Here is a 22,771-nt window from a genome sequence, read left to right as displayed (position 1 = left end):
GTTGCAAATTGATGAAGCCAATGCTTGTGCGGTCACCTTACGCTCCAAATCTACTTTGTTGCAATGGTAAGGAAAGAGTAGAGAACAAGACAAAGCAGTCTTGGGAGCTAAGTGAGGGCATTGCCTTCCCAAACCCTTAGTATTAGCATGCCCACACACACACACACAAGTGGCTTGCAAAGGAGAATGAGAGTAGCGAGAATAGATTGACTTATATACTTCATAAGTCATTTCTGATAAGCCATTTCTCACTAGGTTAAGTGGAAGTAAGTTGTTAACAGATGGAACTACCCTTAGTAATATTAGTCCTAGTAGTATCTTTTCTTTTATAAGCATCAATAAAGTACGATGCTGGTTGAGCTCAATAGGCGATAACCCAAAAAATTATGACAACTTGTATCCGAAAAGTTCATGTGATAGGCATACATTTTGTATCTGTATATAATCCGCATGTAAGAGTCTTGAAAATAGTAGATGAATCAATACAAGTCAATTTTTTGTCTTGAACATTATCTTTGTTACATTTCTTTGATCAACGCTATTAAGTATTGTTGATCCAGATAATTATCAAGAGTGTCGGCTAATTTTTCTAATCTGTTGATACTTTTGGCGATCCTACTACATCCGAATACTTGGAAATGCTCTAGCATTTCCAAGTATGCATAGATTTGATTTGGGTGAATAGTTTGTCACTTCTAGTAAAAGTTCATATTCTGTATTGTTTGTTTTTTATTTGGTTTGTTAGTCGCTGTTGTCTGTAGTTGTCTTGTTTGGCTTCTTTTGTTCTCTCTATTGATGTGCATTATGGCATTTCATTTACCATTCCATATGTTACCATCCTGTTGGCTTGTTTTTGGTGTTTGGAGAGTGGTTTTAGTTACAATGTTGTAATGTGGAAAGTATTGCTCAATTAAGGCCTAGGAAGCATGTGTTTATGGGAGGCTAGGAAACCTCAAGGGTTGCCAATCCTTAAGTTCCAACATGGCCTTCACATAAACACTGGTAGATCTCAAGCAAGGAACTTACACACATACACAACTACACTCACTCCAAGCATGCATGCAAGCAAGCAAGTCATGAAATCACAACACAATTGTTCTACATAGACGATAAGATAGCAAGAAGACGAGATAGAGCTCCAAGTTTCACTATTGCATAGGTAAAAAAGTGAAGTTCATATCAAAAGAGTTGCCTTATATACATACTATAGTGCCCACATGTGGCCGACCGTCCAAGAGCTAGCCTTAGTGTCCCTTTCTCAATAGCTAGGGTATTACGAACATTCTACATGTCCTAGACTCAAAAGGGCAACTTATTGGCAATGGTATTACTCCTTGGATGGAAAATTACATTTCTTTATAAATGTATGATTACAATGGAGCCATATGGCAGAAAATGAGGTGGTATGGAACAATGTTAACACTCCCCCCCCCCCAGCCTAGGCCACTTCCATCTTCGGAAGTGATGAAAAAATTATGGAACTGTGAGTAGGTGGAGAAGAAGTTCCAAATTGTATGTATATATATATACATATATATGTAAATAGATGTACATATATACATCTATTTACATATACATATACATACATACATATATATATATATGTGTGTGTGTGTATAGATGTATATAGAGACATACATATATATATATATAGAGAGAGAGAGAGAGAGAGATGTATATACGAATATACAATATATGTATATACTTTGGAAATCGTAGAAGAAAGGACAAAACCATACTTTGGAAATCGTAGAGGAAAGGACAAAACCATGTGAGCATGTTAACATGCTCTAGAAGTTTCACAATATGCTAACTTCAACCTCAAGCTATTCGTATCCGACCAACTACCTAGGCGGATGAACTCCTCCCGTCCTCTGAATACCAATGCCGACTCTATCCCAGCAAAACTGAGCAGCCTGGATCCATGCTCATGCAGAAACCTGTAAACTCCCACACCATGAGGAATGTACCCTGTTTCTCTGTCATGATCCTAAACGCTCTCAAATATCAAAAACACACTAACATGTGTGTCCATCGAGGACGAAGAACCACAGCATGCTGGCCAGCCATGCAAATGTTCTTCTCCTTGATGTCAACACCGCAGCAAACCAAGCCACCACACCGCACATTGTGCCTTCCTTGAGCCCTCCTGCTCTAAGGTTTTCCAAGCTTTGCAATGCTCCAAGTAGCCCATCGCCGTCCAGCACCACCACCCATATGGCCAGCTCCCTAAACCGATGACCAGCATGCCTTGGCGATCAAAAACGCCTTCCTGCAATCCACACAAATCCAGAAAAATAGCAAACATAGCCTCTCAGTTACTGCCAATGTTGCGCAGAGAGACGCCATGTCTTCAAACACAACAGACGCAGGCCTCCAAGAGAGAGAACCGAACCTTCACCAACCACCAATGAGAGATGACCTATTTTGAGTGTCACAAATAATATTCGATTTTGTGACAAAAAAGTATTATTAATTTATTTTGCTACATTTTTATTTATTAACAATGTATATATTGCTTGAGACATATGTGAAAGTTTTTTTTTTCATAATAATATTTAATTTTACAAGATATTTACATTTTTATATGGTTTTAAACTCACATCTATTTTTGAAGTAGTTTAACTTTCACTCTCAAGTACACTATTTTAAAGCAAGCTACTTTTGAAGCAAGCTATTTTTGAAGAAGTTCACATATTTGTAAAATATACTATTTTGAGTCCCAAAAGCTATCTCAAGAAATATATTTAAGTACACCAAAAGAAAGTGTGGGCTCACTCTTATGTGGGGACAAATTGGACCCAATCTTGTATCTTAAGCAATTATTTATTCTATTTATGCTTGATATTTAATATTGTTGCAATCAAGTTTTTGGGTTCATGTCAACCTCCCACAACAATGGTTCGGAGCCAAGAGTGATTGCAACAATTGAAAGCTGTGAAGAAGAGCTAGAACCATTGGACAAAGAGGTGAAAGAAGCTTGATCAAAGGTTTCAATTGGAAAGCATAGAGAGACTATAGTTTCAAGCATTCTTTTTTTCATTGGGCATTAAAAATCCATAACTATTTTACCCAAAGGTCACTACAAAGTTAAAAACCACTTTTCTATTCTCAAAACCACCTACAAAAACGACCCAAAAATTCAAAGTGAATTTTTTATTCCCAATCCTCTCTCTGATCGGATGTTTTTCTCCCACCCAAAGGCCCTAGACTACTTTTCCTTTGATCTTCAACTGTTATTCTTCTCGACCCGTCTCTAATGGCTCACGGTGGCACCTCCTTCCTCAAATACTTTTTTTTACACATGCGTGCTGCACGATTTTGTTAGTTGAAGCTTTTCTCTAAGCTTTAGTTACTAAAGCTTTAATTTCTCCCCCTCCATCTGACCTTAGTTTCAAGCGTCCTTTTTTTCATTGGGCAATAAAAATCCATAACTCTTTTACCCAAAGGTCACTACAAAGTGAAAAACCACTTTTCTATTCTCAAAACCACCTACAAAAACGACCCAAAAATTCAAAGTAAATTTTTTATTCCCAATCCTCTCTCTGATCGGATGTTTTTCTCCCACCCAAAGGCCCTAGACTACTTTTCCTTTGATCCTCGACTGTTATTCTTCTCGACCCGTCCTCTAATGAATGGCTCATGGTGGCACCTCCTTTCTCAAATACTTTTTTTTACACATTCGTGCTGCACGATTTTGTTAGTTGAAGCTTTTCTCTAAGCTTTAGTTACTTGAAAACGGAATCGTTCTCTAGGATAGCTTGCGGAACACTTGAGAAATTCAACACATAAATTCAACCATGAAAACACATGCTTTGCAGGTTTCAACAAAATCAAATAAATTAAACAAAAGCATAGCAAACATAATACTTAGCTCCAAGACAAACATGCTGGGTGTAGTCTTTCCCCCCCTTATGTGTGGCCTTCCCCACACAAGAGTATTTTTATTAGCTTCCAAGCAAAAATAGGCCATAGCCCCTAAAAATATACAAAGTGTGCTTTTAGAGAGCACGACACTCTTCCACAACAAAAATAGAGTGTCCCAAAAATTGGGGCTAGGGTAAAGCCTTTAGGCTTTAATAAATTCAACATTATAAATGTATTTTTTCCAATGTATCAAAATGGAAAAATCAACTACTAAGGTTACAAGCTACGCTTGTAAAAATAGATATGATGCGCATAAGAAACATTCTCCTCAACATTATTCATCAATCCTCGTAATCTTCATCATCACCTGAAAATATAAGCCCAATTAATAGTTAAATTAATCCCACAAATATTAAACAGGCACAAACCATCACCAACTCATGACTACCAGGCGTAAGTATCCCAGGAATCACCCTGCCATACAAACCTAACTGAAATAATCATAGGCGGCCCCAAGCATACGTCATATACCGCACGTATTAATATTTATAGTAGTGTCACCCATGATATTAACCTAGCCGGCATGACGCAAGAGGCATGATTCAAGAGTAACCTAGGCGTCCCCAAATTACTCAAGAGGGGAAAATAATATTCTTAAAAAGGACTTAAAATATATTCTCATGACATCCCTTTTGCTTGAGTTTGCAATTGCCCTCAATTGCGGGTTTGCTGGGTTTGAAAAGAACGAAGGATCTCAGGATAAGCTTGGAAAAATTTCTCGGGCATCCATTTTGCATCTTCTTGAGGATGGTTTTTGAATGTCAAAAGATATTTGATGTATTGGTTCCCAGTTCTTGTTGTTGTCATCTCTTGATCAATAATAGCATTAGGAACTAAGACTTCTTCCTCTCCTTCAACAAGAGGTGGTTCCTCATAAATTGGGTGAGAAGGAAGTGTTCCTCGAAAGGGTTTCAAGAGATGAATATGAAAAAAGTTGTGGATATTCCAATTAGATGGCAACTCTAGTCTATAGGCCACATCGTTAATCTTTTCAATAATTTTAAATGGTCCATAGTATCTAGGTGCAAGTTTAACTGCAGGGAATTTTTCCACACTCTTCAATCGTCTCTTCTCAATTCTCCAAAGTACATAATCACCTTCTTGGAATGAAAAATCTTTACGCTTCCTATTTGCTTGAAATGTATACTTCTCTTGAGCTCTTGCAATACAATCACGGGTGGTTGCAAGATCAGGGTGCCCAGTTTTGTCCACTCAGGCACCCTGTAAACAATAAAAAAACAGGCATTTATTTACCTTTAGTGGCTAATCTCTCCTAGTAAATGAAGGAATTTCGTTTCAAGTTCTTATGTTGAAACATTATATTCAAAGTTGGAAATATAGTTGCATAATTTGATTAAGCAATATATAGTCAAAAGTCCTCATTTTCTTAGGTACAAAGTCAATGTATACACCCTGTCCCAAATTTGAACTAATTCCATAAAATGCTAATATCTTTTGCATATAAACTCATATGAGATTCCCACTTTGTACCTTAGATCTTCACATAATATGGAGCTTAACTTGATTTTTTGAGAAAATTTTAAGATATTTGTCTATTTTTTTAAAATATTTCAAGGTCTTTAAAGTGTTATTATATACGCCACTTTTTGTACCCACAATAGCTACCACTTAAAATCCTCAATCTTGTAGATCAAAAGAGTGGGTAGATACTGAGACATTAGTAGAATGTGGTGGTTAGTAAAAATTGCAAATCCAATGGTTGGATTTTTAATAATCTCTTTTTCAAAATTCTTCCAAACTGTCAGAAGGCCTGCAAATATTAATAATCTAATTAGTAAAATTACATTTTTGATGTGAATCATCTAAAACCTATAGGGACTAGTGTACTTGTAATGGTGCATCTATGGAAAAATAAATTGGATCACTCTAAGTATGGAAAGATCATTTGTTTATTATTTCATCATATTTTTGATTAATTTTAATTAATTAGACTAATTTATATTAATTTAAGTTATATTGGGTTAATTTAAGGCAAGCGTATTTTCTATTATTTGCTTGATCTCATTTTAAGTACCTTGCCCCCCAAAAAATTGCTCTCCAAGCATTGTCCCAGTCTAGCATAAACTAGATAAAACTGGACACCCTGATCTTGCAACAACCCTCACGCACTTCAGATAAAATGCGATCAAAGTCTTGAGTATATTGGTCAGCAGCTTCAATCTTATGGGAGAGTCTAGTAGCCGGAATAGGCAAAGCTCTACCATAGTTAATCTCAAATGGTGCTCGACCAGTAGCAGAATGAGGAGTATTATTATAAGCAAATTGGAGTAGATGTATGTACTTATCCCATGAACTAGGTTGCTGGGAAACATAGGCTCTAAGCATATCCAAGATAGTGTTATTCGTGACTTTGGTCTATCCATTTGATTCAGGATGAAAAGCCGTAGAAAAATCTAACTTAGTGCCTAAGTTTGAGAAAAGAGCAATCCAAAAGTGACTACAAAATTTGGAATCTCTATTAGAAACTATCACTTTGGGTAGACCATGATGAACAAAATCTCTATTAGAAACTATCACTTTGGGTAGACCATGATGAACAAAGATTTGCTTGACAAATATGGTCGCAGCTTGCTGAGAAGTCAGTGTCTTTTTACATGGAATGAAATAGGCTTGCTTACTAAACCTGTCCACTATTGTCCAAATCATATCATGATGACTGGAAGTAGTAGGAAAGCCTGTAATGAAGTCCATAGACACTTGTTCCCATGGTCCGTCTGGAATGGGTAAAGGCATAAGCAATCCCAAAGCTTTGCCTTTGTAGCTTTTAATTGCTTGACAAATGTTACACTCAGCTACAAATTTTGCTACATCATTTTTCAAATGAGGCCAAAAGAATTCTCGAGAAACTACTTGAAGTGTTGCGGAAACTCCTCTATGTCCCATGAATGGTGGTTGGTGCATCTCTTCCAAGACAAGTTGTCTATAGGGTTGAGTAACACATAATCTTTTCTCAAAGAAAAGATAGCCATCATTATGAGAATAATTTCCTTGAGGTGTCCAATTGTTTTCACGCAATTTGATCCATATCTCAGAAAAATCTGGATCTACTTCATAAGTACAAATGGTTCACTTTCAATAGCGAAAATGTTGTTGATATGAGGTCTTCTACTTAAAGCATCGGCAACAACATTTTCCTTTCCAGGTTGGTATTGAATCATGGGTTGGAAACTTTGTATGATAGATGCCCATTTGATGTGCCTATCTGAAATAAGGGGTTGCGAAAGCAAATGCCTAATGCTTTGTTGATCAGTCTTGATAAGAAATTCTGAACCCATTAGGTAATGCTTCCAAATCTTCAAGGCATGCACATATGTACTATAATTTGTTTCAGCAGGTTTTAGCTTTCGACTTTCATAGGCAATAGGATGGTTGTCTTGCACCAAAACCTTTGCCGCTAGCATCAGTTACTACCACAAAGAATGGTCTTTGAAAGTCAGGTAGTGTAAGAACTGGTGCATGAGTTAATGCATCCTTGAGTAATATAAAAGATTTATCTTGTGACTATCGGTCCAATGGAAAAATGTAGTTTTCTTGAGAAGTTCCGTCAAAGGATGTGCAATATAAGCAAAATTCTTGACAAACTTCCTATAGTAACTACATAGACCTAGAAAAGATCTAAGGTCATGAATGTCTCAAGGTGTAGGCCAAGAGGCTATACACTCAATCTTCTTAGGATCCACACGGATTCCTTCACCTGACACTATATGGCCTAAGTATTCAATCTCTTTTTGAAAGAAAGAACTCTTTTCAGGATTGACATACAATTCATTTTCTCTCAAAAGGTTAAACACTTGCTCCAAGTGTTGCTCATGCTCTTGACGATTCTCGCTAAAAACAAGAATATCATCAAAAAACACCACAACAAAGCTTTGAAACTTTAGGAAAATGCGATTCATCATACGATTGAATGTAGCTAGAGCATTGGTCAAACCAAATGGCATAACCAAAAACTCATAATGGCTAGTCTGGGTTCTAAATGCAGTCTTGAATATGTCTGACTCAGTCATGCGTACTTGATGATAACCAGACTTTAAGTCGATCTTGCTATATACCTTTGAACCTCTAAGCTTATCAAGTAAGTAATCTACCCTAGGGATAGGATATTTGTTCTTGACAGTGATTTTGTTCAATGCTCGGTAGTCAACACACATTCGGAAAGTTCCATTCTTCTTCTTAACAAGAAGGACTGGAGCTCCAAAGGGTGAACTACTAGGTCTAATAAGGCCTCTTTCTAACAAATCATCGATTTGTTTTTGGATTTCTTTTTGCTCTAAATTGTTGACTCTATAAAGAGCTTTACAAGGTGGAGAGTTGCCTGGCCAATAAGTCAATACCATGGTCTTCAGGCCTAGACTTAGGTAATCCTGGAGGTAAATCTTCCATAAAACAATCCCTGAATTTGGAGATATAAGGATCAAGTTTTGGACTTTTGGATGTGTTAGACTCAGCGCTAAGCTGGTTAACCTATAAGTCTTCTCCCTTTTCCTAAGAGCTCGCTTTGCTTGAGTATGACTCAATAAAGGGCTCGTCTCTCCTTTGACTAGACATTGGAGGAAAATATTTTCATTGTCCTTCCTTACACAAATGCTATGTGTATCATAGTCTATAATAGGGTTGTGCATATGTCTCCAAGGCATACCCAATATTACATCTATGCCTTGTAAAGATGCAACTAAGAAATCCCTTTTTTTTGTTAAGGAATTGATGCTTAAAGTTAAACCTTTCACCTCTTGCGTGCAATTATACTTGGTTCCAGTAAATGCAGCTTTAACTCTATAATGTGTAGGTAAAGGTTGAATGTTTAAAGGTCTAATTCTCTTTTAAGAAATAAAGTCATGAGTGCTACCATCGTCATGCAAAACAATAACTTCATGCTCATTAATTTTTCCTTTTATTTTGAGTAACAAATGAGCTTGAGGCTTACCTTCTGCTTCTGAATAGTTAGGGTCAGACTTACCCTTTTGCTTGAGCGATTCATCTTCATTGTCATCCCCTTCATTTGTGGCTGTTTTAACCTAGAGAGAGAAAATATTCTAGAGAGAGAATATTCAGATTTTGAATATTTTTGGATAAAAAAATATCTCACCTTATTAAAATGAATCCCCCTGAAACAGAAATTGAGAAAGAATTTTCCAATGTGCAATTGGAATTAATTGGAATTAGGTATAAAGAACCTTAGTCTAAGGGTCTAGATTTTCAGAAATTTTTAGATTATGGTCCAATTAAGGTTCCTAAGGGCCAATAGCATCAATCCATGTGTAGGGAGGAGATAAATCCAATTTGTAAAAGAAGATACCCAAAAATGAGTAAATGCTCACATAAGATGAAGAGTTGAAAATGTACAAGGTTTATTAGTAAAAAACTATGAGCAATATTAAAAATATGAGATATTTTGGGTATCCAAAAATGAGTAAATGCTCACATAAGATGAAGAGTTGAAAATGTACAAGGTTTATTAGTAAAAAACTATGAGAAATATTAAAATGATTCCATTATGACACATATGTAAGGAAGGGGAGTTCTTTAAAGGAGGTGCATATTTCACATAAGATGAAGAGTTGAAAATGTACAAGGTTTATTAGTAAAAAACTATGAGCAATATTAAAATGATTCCATTATGACACATATGTAAGGAAGGGGAGTTCTTTAAAGGAGGTGCATATTTCACATAAGATGAAGAGTTGAAAATGTACAAGGTTTGTTAGTAAAAAACTATGAGCAATATTAAAAATATGAGATAATTTGGGTATCCAAAAATGAGTAAATGCTCACATAAGATGAAGAGTTGAAAATGTACAAGGTTTATTAGTAAAAAAAACTATGAGCAATATTAAAATGATTCCATTATGACATATATGTAAGGAAGGGGAGTTCTTTAAAGGAGGTGCATATTTCACATAAGATGAAGAGTTGAAAATGTACAAGGTTTATTAGTAAAAAACTATGAGCAATATTAAAATGATTCCATTATGACACATATGTAAGGAAGGGGAGTTCTTTAACACTAGTTCTGTAATTGGACACTAAAGTGTCCTGAGGACACTAAAGTGTCCTGAAAGTTAGCATTTTTCTTGAATTTTTGTGGGCAATCTATTAAGAGTTTTGAAATGCTTAACATCCACAGATGTGCCTCAAGACCCAAAAAAAAATTGAGATTTTTTAAATTGCACTTTTCTTAGCTTTTGCAAGGTAATATTTTAATTTTCTTAGACGCATGCTGATAAAACGCATGATTTTTGCTGTTTTCAAAATAGTAGTAATTTGTACATAACTTTTAGAAGGGACATAGTTTGATCATGAAACTTAGCTTGATGGAAAGCCCATGATGTAAACTAAATCTTGGAATCATCAAACGATAATTATTGGATAAATTTTTGACTCGCTAATATTGAAATGATGTTTTTTATACAGGTGGAGCATGAATTTTTCTCCTTCCATATGCAAGCTAATAATGTAAAACTTGAGGTGCACCCATGTTATATAGGGTAAATACTACTTTGCTTTGAATTTTCCAAAACTTTAGAGCCACTTTTTGGGCCTCTTCTCATACATGGTCTTTTGCGCAACCTGTTTTTAATACGTAAAATGTCTAATTATGAGCCTAATTTTGATTTTCATCAAAGGGAAAAGCTGTGTAAATGCATTATTTGTTGTAACTATAGGTTTAGACTACTTGTGCAAGCATAGTTATGATTAGTTTTTGAAAAAAGATGATCAAATTTTGTATTTTTATTTTTTACAGTTTTTTTAGAACTAGGCGATAAGAACCTACTTAAGTGGAGGCTAAGTTAGTGTCATACACATCAAATTATGGCTTATTTATCTCATCTCAAGCATGAAAACCAATAATCAACATTCTCATTGATAGGGCTACAATGTTTTTTAGTGGCGTGATTGAGTTTTGATAATACGCGTTACTTTTGCTGATTTTATACAACTTTTTTGGAAAAAATTCTAGGAAAAGAAAATGATTTTTTTGGTGAACTTCTACCTCCTTGGACTGATGTATGCTATCAAAATATCTTGGGAAAAATGCTATTGATATCATTGGATTTTTTTTTTGAGAGAATGATGCTTGCATATTTGGAAAAATCCCAAAAAATCCTGAAAAATGTTCATTTTCAAGAGATATGCTACTTTGTTGCTTATGTACTTCCAAATAAAAAGGCATTTTATATGTTTAGCATTTTTTACATAAGCGTAGGGTTATATTCTACATGCCGAATGAAGCATTTTGGTTTTTAAAGCCTACATTAGGAGTTTGATTTTTTTTCGCAACCCCCAAAAAAGGACACTCAAGTGTCCTGTTTTGGTACCAAACTAGTGTTAAAGGAGGTGCATATTTCAGATGCTTGAATGAGTTTTAAACTCATAAAAATTGAGATATTTCATCTCTCCTCTCTCCTCATTCAAGTCTAGTTCCAAAAAGTTAGCTTAACTGACCTAAAAATGGTCAAATATTGACCAAACTGATTTAGAAAATTCTAGAATCAGTTTGTTTGGTTAGAAGCTCAATTTTTCCTATAAATAGAAGCCTCCCCCTTGTTGAAAAATATATAGTGTTTATGCATTGTTACTCTACTCCACCTAAGCCAAGAACTGTGAATTCATTTAATAATTCGCTAGTTTTTGGAGCTTCTCTCTTTCTTCAATCCCCATTAGTGGCTCCATCAACATACTTAACCAATTGATTGGTTGGGGGCCTCTACCGTGAACAAAGAATCAAGCAAATTATAAGATAAGTATAGTGAATTTTGATCTTTTCTATAATTTCTCAATGTTTCTCTCTTCTCAACCCCTCTCAAGCTTGAGAAGCTTAATTGGTATGGTTTTTTAAATGCTATTGAAGTTAATTGGTGAATAGTAGTGAAGAGTTACATAATTTAATAAATGCTATTGAAGTTAATTTCTATTTATGTTTAAATTCTAATGGTTTTTATGTAATTTCTCTCTCTCACTCAAGAAATGGTCATACTCATGACCCATTCTCAATCCAAATGAAGCTTTTCATAAAGCTTTTCCTTAATCCAAGATTAAGCTATGCTTGAGGCCAAATTAATGGCTTTTTTCTATGCTTTTAGTTTATGCATATTGATGATTCAATCCATTATGGATTGATGATCCAATTAGAGACCATTCTAATTATTTCCTTAATGATAAGCTTTATCCCTTAGAAAAAAGTGAGATTTATGAGTCATAGTAGCGGAGCTATGGCAAAATTTTTATAGAAATTATGCATAAAATAATTTCATTCAAAGTATAAAAAGAGGACTTCCTACCATATTCTAGGAACTATCATCCTAGATTAATTAAAAGAATTTTTTTATGCATGGAGATGTGGATGTTTGCATTTAGATGTAGATGTATGGATGTGAGTGTGAATGTGGAGGTGGATGTATGCATGGAGATGTGGATGTATGCATGTAGAAGTAGATGTATAGATGAGGATGTAAATAGAGATGTGGATGGATGCATGTAGATGTAGATGTATAGATGTGGATGTGAATGGAGATGTAGATGTATGCATGTAGATGTAGAGGTATAGATGTGGATGTGGATGTATGCATGTAGATGTAGATGTATAGATGTAGATGTGAATGGTGATGTGGATGTATGCATGTAGAAGTAGATGTATAGATGAGGATGTAAATAGAGATGTGGATGCATGCATGTAGATGTAGATGTATAGATGTGGATGTGAATGTGGAGGTGGATGTATGCATGTAGATGTAGATGTATGGAGGAGAATGTGGATGTGGATGTATGCATAGAGAAGTGGATGTATGCATGTAGATGTGAATGTACGCATATAGATGTGGATGTATGGATGTGGATGCATGAATGTGCATGTAGATGTGGATGTGAAAATAGATGTATGGATGTAGATGTGGATGTATGGATGTGAATGTGGATGTGGATGTGGATATATGTATGGATGTGAATATACGATATGTGATGTGAAGGAATATGAAGTGTTGAGATGGAAAATGATGTGATGGAATGAGTATACATATAAATGGAATATGGAATAAGTAATGTGGATTGATGAGGGATAATGTGGAAAAATGAAAGTTAAAATAGAAACTGTATCGTAAACTGTTTGTAAATGCTGTTTGTAAATGACTGTTTTATGTCAAGAATGCTGGGGAAGCATTTTGACCATCTTGTGATTAAGGTCGTGGAGACCTAACTGATAATGTTGCAACTGCTGACGGAGAGTCAATGAAGGACGTCTCGCGTAGCAAGGTCGGCCGAGGTCTTGACCAGCCTCGGTGCGATTAAAATGGTGAGCTTCCGGTACGGTGGATGAGGGGCCAAGGAAGCGGCCTATGAGTGAAGCGCTAGGTCACCTGCGAAGGATCCTAGAGGGTGCTGACCATACGGTGCTTGGGCTCTGGGTCGCCTAGGATACCCAGCGTGAACACCATATTGGGGAATATGGGAATTTCTCACAACTTTGGGACACGTGGTCAAAAGTTTGGATTAACCATAACTTGAACACCACTAATCCAAAATGAGCGCTTTATAGCTCTTTAGATTCCATTTTTCAAGTGCTTTCTAACGATAGGTCATATGATAGGGTTTTGAGAAACTTACAAACATGTTATCCATGTCCCCTTTTTTAAGTATTCAAAAATGAGAATTGGGAAATTCCCAAATTCACTAATATGGTGTTCGTGCGTCGAGGAAGATATTGGAACAAGGAGTAGGAGTTGTTTTCTGAAATCGGGCATGGATCTGGTTGATTGACCTTGCTGGTCTTCAATGGATGAGTCCATGGCTCTTTATATGGATCTGTTGGTTGATCTTGCTGATCTTCAACGAGAGTCCATCTTGATAAGTGATTATATTGCCGAGTATTATGGGCTAGGAATTAGGAAACGGCCCCTGAGTGGACAGGTGGTGAGCGTCCTAGTTGCCAATGATGCCATAGATACTCTGATGAAGGAATGATGGAAAAATTAAGAATCAACTGGATAAATTGGAAGATGGTGATCAGTGATACTATGGTTTTATTAAAGGATTGTTTTAAATTGGTTGAATCTGTGAAAAGGCAATTTCATATTGGGTGTGTGAGTGGTGTGACTAGTTTTATTTTTGCATGAACATCCGGCTAGGGGGCCTTGGAACTCTTTTCCTTGGTACCCGGGACAAAACCTAACCAAATTCTTAATTGGACTCCATCACTACAGTGGTTGGGCGGTTGGCTAACCCATGGGACTGGATGGGGTTAGGCTGGACTGTGATGGATCCGTAAATCGAGACTCAAACTTTTGTTTTTACGATAGATAAAATAAATCCCGGACAGTAACTATTCAAGGTCAATCAACCAGATCCATGCCCGGTTACACAAAACAACTCTTACTCCTTGTTTCAATATCTTCCTTGATGCACGCGTGGGTATCCTAGGCGACCCAGAGCCCGATCACCGTATGGTCAGCACGCTCTAGGATCCTTCGCAGGTGACCTAGCGCTTCACTCATAGGCCGCTTCCTTGGTCCCTCATCCACCGTACCGGAAGCTCACCATTTTAATTGAACCGAGGCTGGTCAAGACCTCGTCGGTCGACTTTGCTACGCGAGACGTCCTCCATTGACTCTCCGTCAGCAGTTGCAACTTTATCAGTTAGGTCTCCACGACCTTAATCACAAGACGATCAAAATGCTTCCCCAGCATTCTTGACATAAAACAGCCATTTACAAACAACATTTACAAACAGTTTACAAATACAGTTTATATATTAACTCTCATTTTTCCACATTATCCCTCATCAATCCATGAGACTGGATGGGGTTAGGCTGGACTGATGGATCCGTAAATCGAGACTCAAATTCTGTTATTACGATAGATGAAGTAAATCCCGGAAAGTAATTGTTCTATGGATAGGAATCAACGGCTGTGCCTCTTGATGGGGAGAAAAGCGTTGATCCCAATGATCCAAGTGCAAGTTCTTCCTTGATCTGACTGAGTACCTTTATAGGTGCAGTCGGACCAGTTTGATCAGTAATGGTCTTGACTACGTTAGAGTAAAAAGTTATCTTGGTGGAATCGCCCCTGCTTTTTGGATAAAGGAAGTTTTTCCGAGCTCGGCTTTGGAAAAACCGACGGATTAGTCTCTTGTCCGGATATCCGTGGACGAGGCCCCGACGAGTGTGGGACTCTGCTCCGCGCAAGAAGTGCTACTTCCGCTGCTAGTACCCCGAATCTGTTACGCGGTGGGAACAGGGATCTCACAATTGCTGTGATACCAACTGTGAGACCCCTGTTCCCACCGAGCAACGAATTCGGGGTACTAGCAGCGGAAGTAGCACTTCTCGCGCGAGACAGGGGTCCCACATTCGGGGCCTCGCCCACGGATCAACGCTTTTTTCCCCATCAAGAGGCATAGCCGTTGATTCCTATCCATAGAACAATTACTACCCGAGATTTACTTTATCTATCGTAATAATAAAAATTGAGTCTCGATTTATGGATCCATCAGTCCAGCCTAACCCCATCCGATCCCATGGGTTAGCCAACCGCCCAACCACTGTAGTGATGGGATCCAATTTGGAATTTGGTTAGGTTTTGTCTCGGGTACCAAGGAAAAGAGTTCCAAGGCCCCCTAGCCGGAAGTTCATGCAAACATAAAATTAGCCACACCACTTACACACCCAATATGAAATTGCCTTTTTCTTAGCATCAGCTAACTTTAAAACAATCCTTTAATGAAACCATAGTACCACTGATCACAATCTTCCAAATTATCCGGTTGATTCTTAATTTCCCATCGTTCCTTCATCAGAGTATCTATGGCATCATTGGCAACTAGAACGCTCACCACCTGTCCACTCAGGGGCCTTTTCAATAGTTCCTAGCCCATAATACTCGGCAAATCATCACTTATAAAAATCAAGATAGACTCTCGTTGAAGATCAGCAAGATCATCCAACAGATCCATAAAAAGAGCCATGGACTCATCCATTGAAGACCAGCAAGGTCAATCAACGAGATCCATGCCCGGTTTCACAAAACAACTCTTACTCCTTGTTCCAATATCTTCCTCGACGCACGCGTGGGTATCCTAGGCGACCTAGAGCCCGAGCACCGTATGGTCAGCACCCTCTAAGATCCTTCTCGCAGGTGACCTAGCGCTTCACTCATAGGCCGCTTCCTTGGTCCCTCATCCACCGTACCGGAAGCTCACCATTTTAATCAAACCGAGGTTGATCAAGACCTCGGCCGACTTTGCTACGCGAGACGCCCTCCATTGACTCTCCGTCTCAGCAATTACAACTTTATCAGTTAGGTCTCCACGACTTTATCACAAGACGGTCAAAATGCTTCCCCAGCATTCTTGACATAAAACAGCCATTTACAAATAGCATTTACAAACAGTTTACAAATACAGTTTCTATATTAACTCTCATTTTTCCACATTATCCCTCATCAATCCACATTCCATTTATATGTGTACTCATCTCATCACATCATTTTCCATCTCATCACTTCAGATTCCTTCACATCACATATCATATATTCACATCCATACATATATCCACATCTACATCCATATTTACATGCACATTCATGCATCCTCATCCATACATCCACATCTACATCCATGCATCTATTTTCACATCTACATCTACATCCACATCTACATCCATACATCCACATCTACATCCACATTTACATCCATACATCCACATCTACATCCATGCATCTATTTTCACATCCACATCTACATGCACATTCATGCATCCTCATCCATACATCCAGATCTACATGCACATTCACATCCATACATCCACATCTATATGCGTACATTCACATCTACATGCATACATTCACATCCACATTCATACATCTACATCTACATGCATACATCCACATCTCCATGTATACATCCACATCCACATTCACATTCACATCCATACATCTACATCTACATGCATACATCCACCTCCACATTCACATCCACATCTATATATCTACATCTACATGCATACATCCACCTCCACATTCACATCCACATCTATACATCTACATCTACATGCATACATGCATACATACCCATCCACATTCACATCCATATTCTCACCCTATCACAACCCATATACATCTTATCCTATCACATACACTTCTTACCTCATCCCATACACATCCTATTACTTCTTAACTCATCTTATCACATTCTAACTCATCTCATATGCATGTTATCACATCTTATCACTTCCCATATCTTTTATGCATACCTCTATGCATGAAATTCAATTATGCTAAAACTAACACTTTTATAATAAAATATTCATCTCTTATGCATACCTCTATGCATGGAATTCAATTATGCTAAAAGTAACTCTTTTATAATAAAACATTCATCTCTTATGCATACCTCTATGCATGAAATTCAATTATGCTAAAAGTAACACTTTTATAATAAAACATTCATCTCTTATGCATACCTCTATGCATGAAATTCAATTATGCTAAAAGTAACACTTTTATAATAAAACATTCATCTCTTATGCATACCTCTATGCATGAAATTCAATTATGCTAAAAGTAACACTTTTATAATAAAACATTCATCTCTTATGCATACCTCTATGCATGAAATTCAATTATGCTAAAAGTAACACTTTTATAATAAAACATTCATCTCTTATGCATACCTCTATGCATGAAATTCAATTATGCTAAAAGTAACTCTTTTATAATAAAACATTCATCTGTTATGCATACCTCTATGCATGAAATTCAATTATGCTAAAAGTAACACTTTTATAATAAAATATTCATCTTTTATGCATACCTCTATGCATGAAATCCAATTATGCTAAAAGTAACACTTTTATAATAAAATAAAAGATGAATTTTCTTTTACTAAATTCTAAAAATTTTGCCATAACCTCCTTTGTATGACTGACCATTTTTTAATTTTCGACATCTTTAAAACTAATTAAAAGTATACCAATATTGAAATTATCCTAAAGTAAACATTTTTTTTCACTTAATTGAGATAAACATTATAAAAATTTGACATTAATCACTTAACCATTCACCTAGGATAGAGAATGGTTGGTTTTGTTAGAGAAGAGAGGGGAATGCCTTTTGTAATGAGGCCTAACATTATAGAGAAGACATAAAGCATAAAAACCATTTAAAACCATAAAAATCCATAAAATAATTGAAAGAAAGTAGAATCAGCAACTTACTAATGACTTTGATAGCTTTTCTTTGGCTTGATGGTTTGAGGGTTCAACTCTTATTTGGACAAGAGTGGCCACCAATCTTTGGAAGAGGGAAATGTCAAAAACTAATCAATTATTAATCAAATTCATAGTTCTTGGCTTGGGTGGAGTAGAGTAACAATGAATTAGACATTGTTGAGTTTCAACAAAGGGGAAGGCCTCTATTTATAGGAAAAAGTGAGCTCCCAACCAAACAAACTGATTCTAGAATTTTCCAACTCAGTTTGGTTAATTTTTGACCATTTTTAGGTCAGTTGAGGTAACTTTTTGCAACTAGACTTGAATTAGGAGAGAGGAGAGATAAAATATCACATTATTTATGAGTTTAAAACTCATTCAAGCATGTGAAATATGCACCTCCTTTAATGGACTCCCCTTCCTTACATATGTGTCGAAATGGAATCATTCTACCCAAAATATCTCATAATTTTAATATTGCTCATAGTTTTTTACTAATAAACCTCGTACATTTTCAACTCTTCATCTTATGTGAGCATTTACTCATTTTTGGATACCCAAAATATCTCATATTTTTAATATTGCTCATAGTTTTTTACTAATAAACCTTGTACATTTTCAACTCTTCATCTTATGTGAGCATTTACTCATTTTTTGATACCCAAAATATCTCATATTTTTAATATTTCTCATAGTTTTTTACTAATAAACCTTGTACATTTTCAACTCTTCATCTTATGTGAACATTTACTCATTTTTGGGTATCATCTTTTACAAAATTGGATTTATCTCCTCCCCACACATGGATTGATCTTATTGGTCCATAGGAACCTTAATTGGACCATAATCCAAAAATTTCTGAAAATCTAGACCCTTAGGCTAAGGTCCTTTATACCTATTTTCAATTAATTTCAATTGCACATTGAAAAATTCTTTTTGAATTTCTGTTTTAGGAAAATAAATTTTAATAAGATGAGATATTTTTCTATCTAAAAATATTCAAATTCTGAATATTCTCTCTCTAGAATATTTTCTCTCTCTAAGTTAAAACAATTAGAAACAAGATCTTTTATATTTCTGAAGAGGGGATTGATTACAGGGAAAGATGCTGGATATCTTGAGAAGCTGGGGAGGAATCTTACATTCTCTCCCACTTAAAAAACGCGAGATGCCCTCATCTCGCAAACTGGGGGTAATTTCGCAAGATGCACTAAGTGAAAATTTAATTATAATTAACCACTAAGAGAAGTCTCAAAGAGAACAAGACTCAATACAAGAACAAAGATTTCAACTTTATTCATTCTTGGAACGTATACAGTAAAGATAGAAGAACTCTTTACAATTCCATAAGCCCGTCCATCATCATATGGTCACAAAAGTAGCACTCACAAGCAGCACACGTATAAGGTAACTCATCTCTGGGAATAATTCGGTCGGTTATTGCAGTACCTATCTCATTGGTATGAGGTGACCTAATAAAAGGACCTCTAAGAGGCAAGCCGAAATTGGGATAAAGGCATATCTTCTGGTGAGGAAGAAAACACGCAAGTAAGAAGACCCGCTCAGAAAATCCACCATGCCTTGAACTCATCACGCAATAGTATCGGGGACCCAAACCCCGGGGACCCAAACCCAACGCTTCAATAACCATGGCCAAGCGAACATTATTACGGAAGTGCTGTCGCCCCCACGGTGTTACCCTAGTTATATCTCGACAGGTCCGCCATTTGGTCTGAGCTACAGAAGTTTCCAAGTGAGGGAAAAGTGAGCGCTCATACAGTTCTATAAAATCCTTCTTCACAGACTCGCTTGTGTCTTGAAGGTGAGAAATCATCATGGATAAAACCAATTCTTGCTGCCAGGCCATGAAGGAGATTAAGAAAGAAAGGAGATCGATGGAAGTTTCCAAGTGAGGGAAAAGTGAGCGCTCATACAGTTCTATAAAATCCTTCTTCACAGACTTGCTTGCGTCTTGAAGGTGAGAAATCATCATGGATAAAACCAATTCTTACTGCCAAGCCATGAAGGAGATTAAGAAAGAAAGGAGATCGATGGAAGTAAGATTACTGTGAGCGACAAGTAAAAGTTATGACTTATATAAAGGAAGGAGCTAGCGTAACCTAGAAGCCATCGGTATCTTGCCACTCAAGTTTTACCATCTTTCCATGATTTGGGTTTGGCACATATTTCTATAGAAGGCTTACATGAAATACATCATGAACTTTGAGATGAGGAGGTAAAAGAAGCTCGTAAGCTAAGTCACTTACTTTCTTTGAATTCAGATAAGGCTCACAATATCTGGGGGATAACTTCTTATACTCCCCAAGAGATAAAGAACTTCTTTTGGGCCGTACTCGAATGAAGACCAAAACCTTGGTATCCAAAACACCGATTTTCACTTCTAAACTCATTGTTCTGAATCCTTAAAACAGGTGGGACTCCTGAGAAGTATTCTAGGGAAAGGGTCTTTCTTTTTTAAATAGAATCTTTATTTTATTTTAGAGAGGGAATAATTATAAGATCAAAAAGGGATATTCTTACTCCTGTATACCTCGAAGGCTGGAGGAGAATCTTACATTCTACCCCACTTAAAAATGCGAGATGTCCTCATCTCGCAAAGTAGAGAACAACTCTTTTTCTTAAGATCCAATTTATTATGGGGTTCCTTATATCCAATTTATTCTGGGGTTCCTTATAGTCTGGTCAACCCAACAGAATACTGGGATAAATATCCCTTATATAGAACTCATCATTAAATATATTTCATTCAGATCATAACATTCATATTTTTAACGCGATAATGGTCCATTAGACTGAAAATTTCTTTCTGAACATTCCTCCATGGAAATTTCAGTCAAGTAAGTTCTCAATTTGTCATCCCTTAACTTGATCTACCGGTCAAGTGTTAACAGTAGCAATCTGATAGCACAATCCACTAATCTCATAGTGATTTGCTGAATTCATTATCATCATTCCAGTTATGAATATCATCACAGGGACTCGTCCCATTCATTATCATCATTCCAGTTATGAATATCATCACAGGGACTCGTCCCATTCATCCTCATTGTGGTTTCATTCAGGTTATTATATTTCAACTAAATTTCAAAAATCATCATTTTTCAATCAGAATCCAAATCAATTCATCAATTCTCAAACAGAATTAAAAATCATATCAACCACATTCAAAATCATCATCTGGATAGCATTAACGCTTATAATTTTAAGTCTTAGGCTTACTTGTATATACTGTCAGTAAAGAGCTACAGTTATACCCTCGGTATATACGAGTAGTCACGGCCCTTGGAATTATAAGGTAAATACCATCATGTCTAGGCCTCAAGCAAGTGAGGGATTCTATATAATTGCGGTACTTCCATCTGAAGACCCAATTACCAAATTACGAATTTCAGTTTGAATATCAAATTGTATGAATTATATCACACAATTACAACCTTTTTGTGTTTCTTGATAAATTTTTGACATATTTGTCTTCTCAGTTGATCTTTATTAGCCGACCTGGCTCTGATACCAACTGTGAGATCCCTGTTCCCACCGAGCAACGGATTCGGGGTACTAGCAGCGGAAGTAGCACTTCTCGCGTGGGACAGGGGTCCCACATTCGGGGCCTCGCCCACCACGGATATCCGGACAAGAGACTAATCCGTCGGTTTATCCAAAACCGAACTCGAAAAATCTTCCTTTACCCATAAAGCACGGGCGATTCTACCAGGATAGCTTTTTCTCTCTAACGTAGTCAAAGCCATTACTCATCAAGCTGATCCGATTGCACCTATAAAGATACTCGTCTGATCAAGGAAGAAACTTGCACTTGGATCATTGGGATCAACGCTTTTTTCCCCATCAAGAGGCACAGCCGTTGATTCCTATCCATAGAACAATTACTACCCGGGGTTTACTTTATCTATAGTAATAATACAAATTGAGTCTCGATTTATGGATCCATCAGTCCAGCCTAACCCCTCCATCCGCCGATCCCATGGGTTAGCCAACCGCTTAACCAGTGTAGTAATGGGATCCAATTTGGAATTTGGTTAGGTTTTGTCCCGGGTACCAAGGAAAAGAGTTCCAAGGCCCCCTAGCCGGAAGTTCATGCAAACATAAAATTAGCCACACCACTTACACACCCAATATGAAATTGCCTTTTTCTTAGCATCAACTAACTTTAAAACAATCCTTTAATGAAACCATAGTACCACTGATCACAATCTTCCAAATTATCCGGTTGATTCTTAATTTTCCATCGTTCCTTCATTAGAGTATCTATGGCATCATTGGCAACTAGAACGCTCACCACGTGTCCACTCAGGGGCCTTTTCAATAGTTTCTAGCCCATAATACTCGGCAAATTATCACTTATAAAAATCAAGATGGACTCTCGTTGAAGATCAGCAAGATCAACCAATAGATCCATAAAAAGAGCCATGGACTCATCCATTGAAGACCAGCAAGGTCAATCAACGAGATCCATGCCCGATTTCACAAAACAACTCTTACTCCTTGTTCCAATATCTTCCTCGACGCACGCATGGGTATCCTAGCCGACCCAGAGCCCGAGCACCGTATGGTCAGCACCCTCTAGGATCCTTTTCGCAGGTGACCTAGCG

The sequence above is a fragment of the Cibotium barometz genome, chromosome 38 (assembly GCF_041138505.1).
Source record: "Cibotium barometz isolate CiBa-2024 chromosome 38, ASM4113850v1, whole genome shotgun sequence".
NCBI lineage: Eukaryota > Viridiplantae > Streptophyta > Polypodiopsida > Cyatheales > Cibotiaceae > Cibotium > Cibotium barometz.
The sequence above is the reverse complement of the archived record's forward strand: the minus strand, read 5'-3'. Positions refer to the sequence as shown.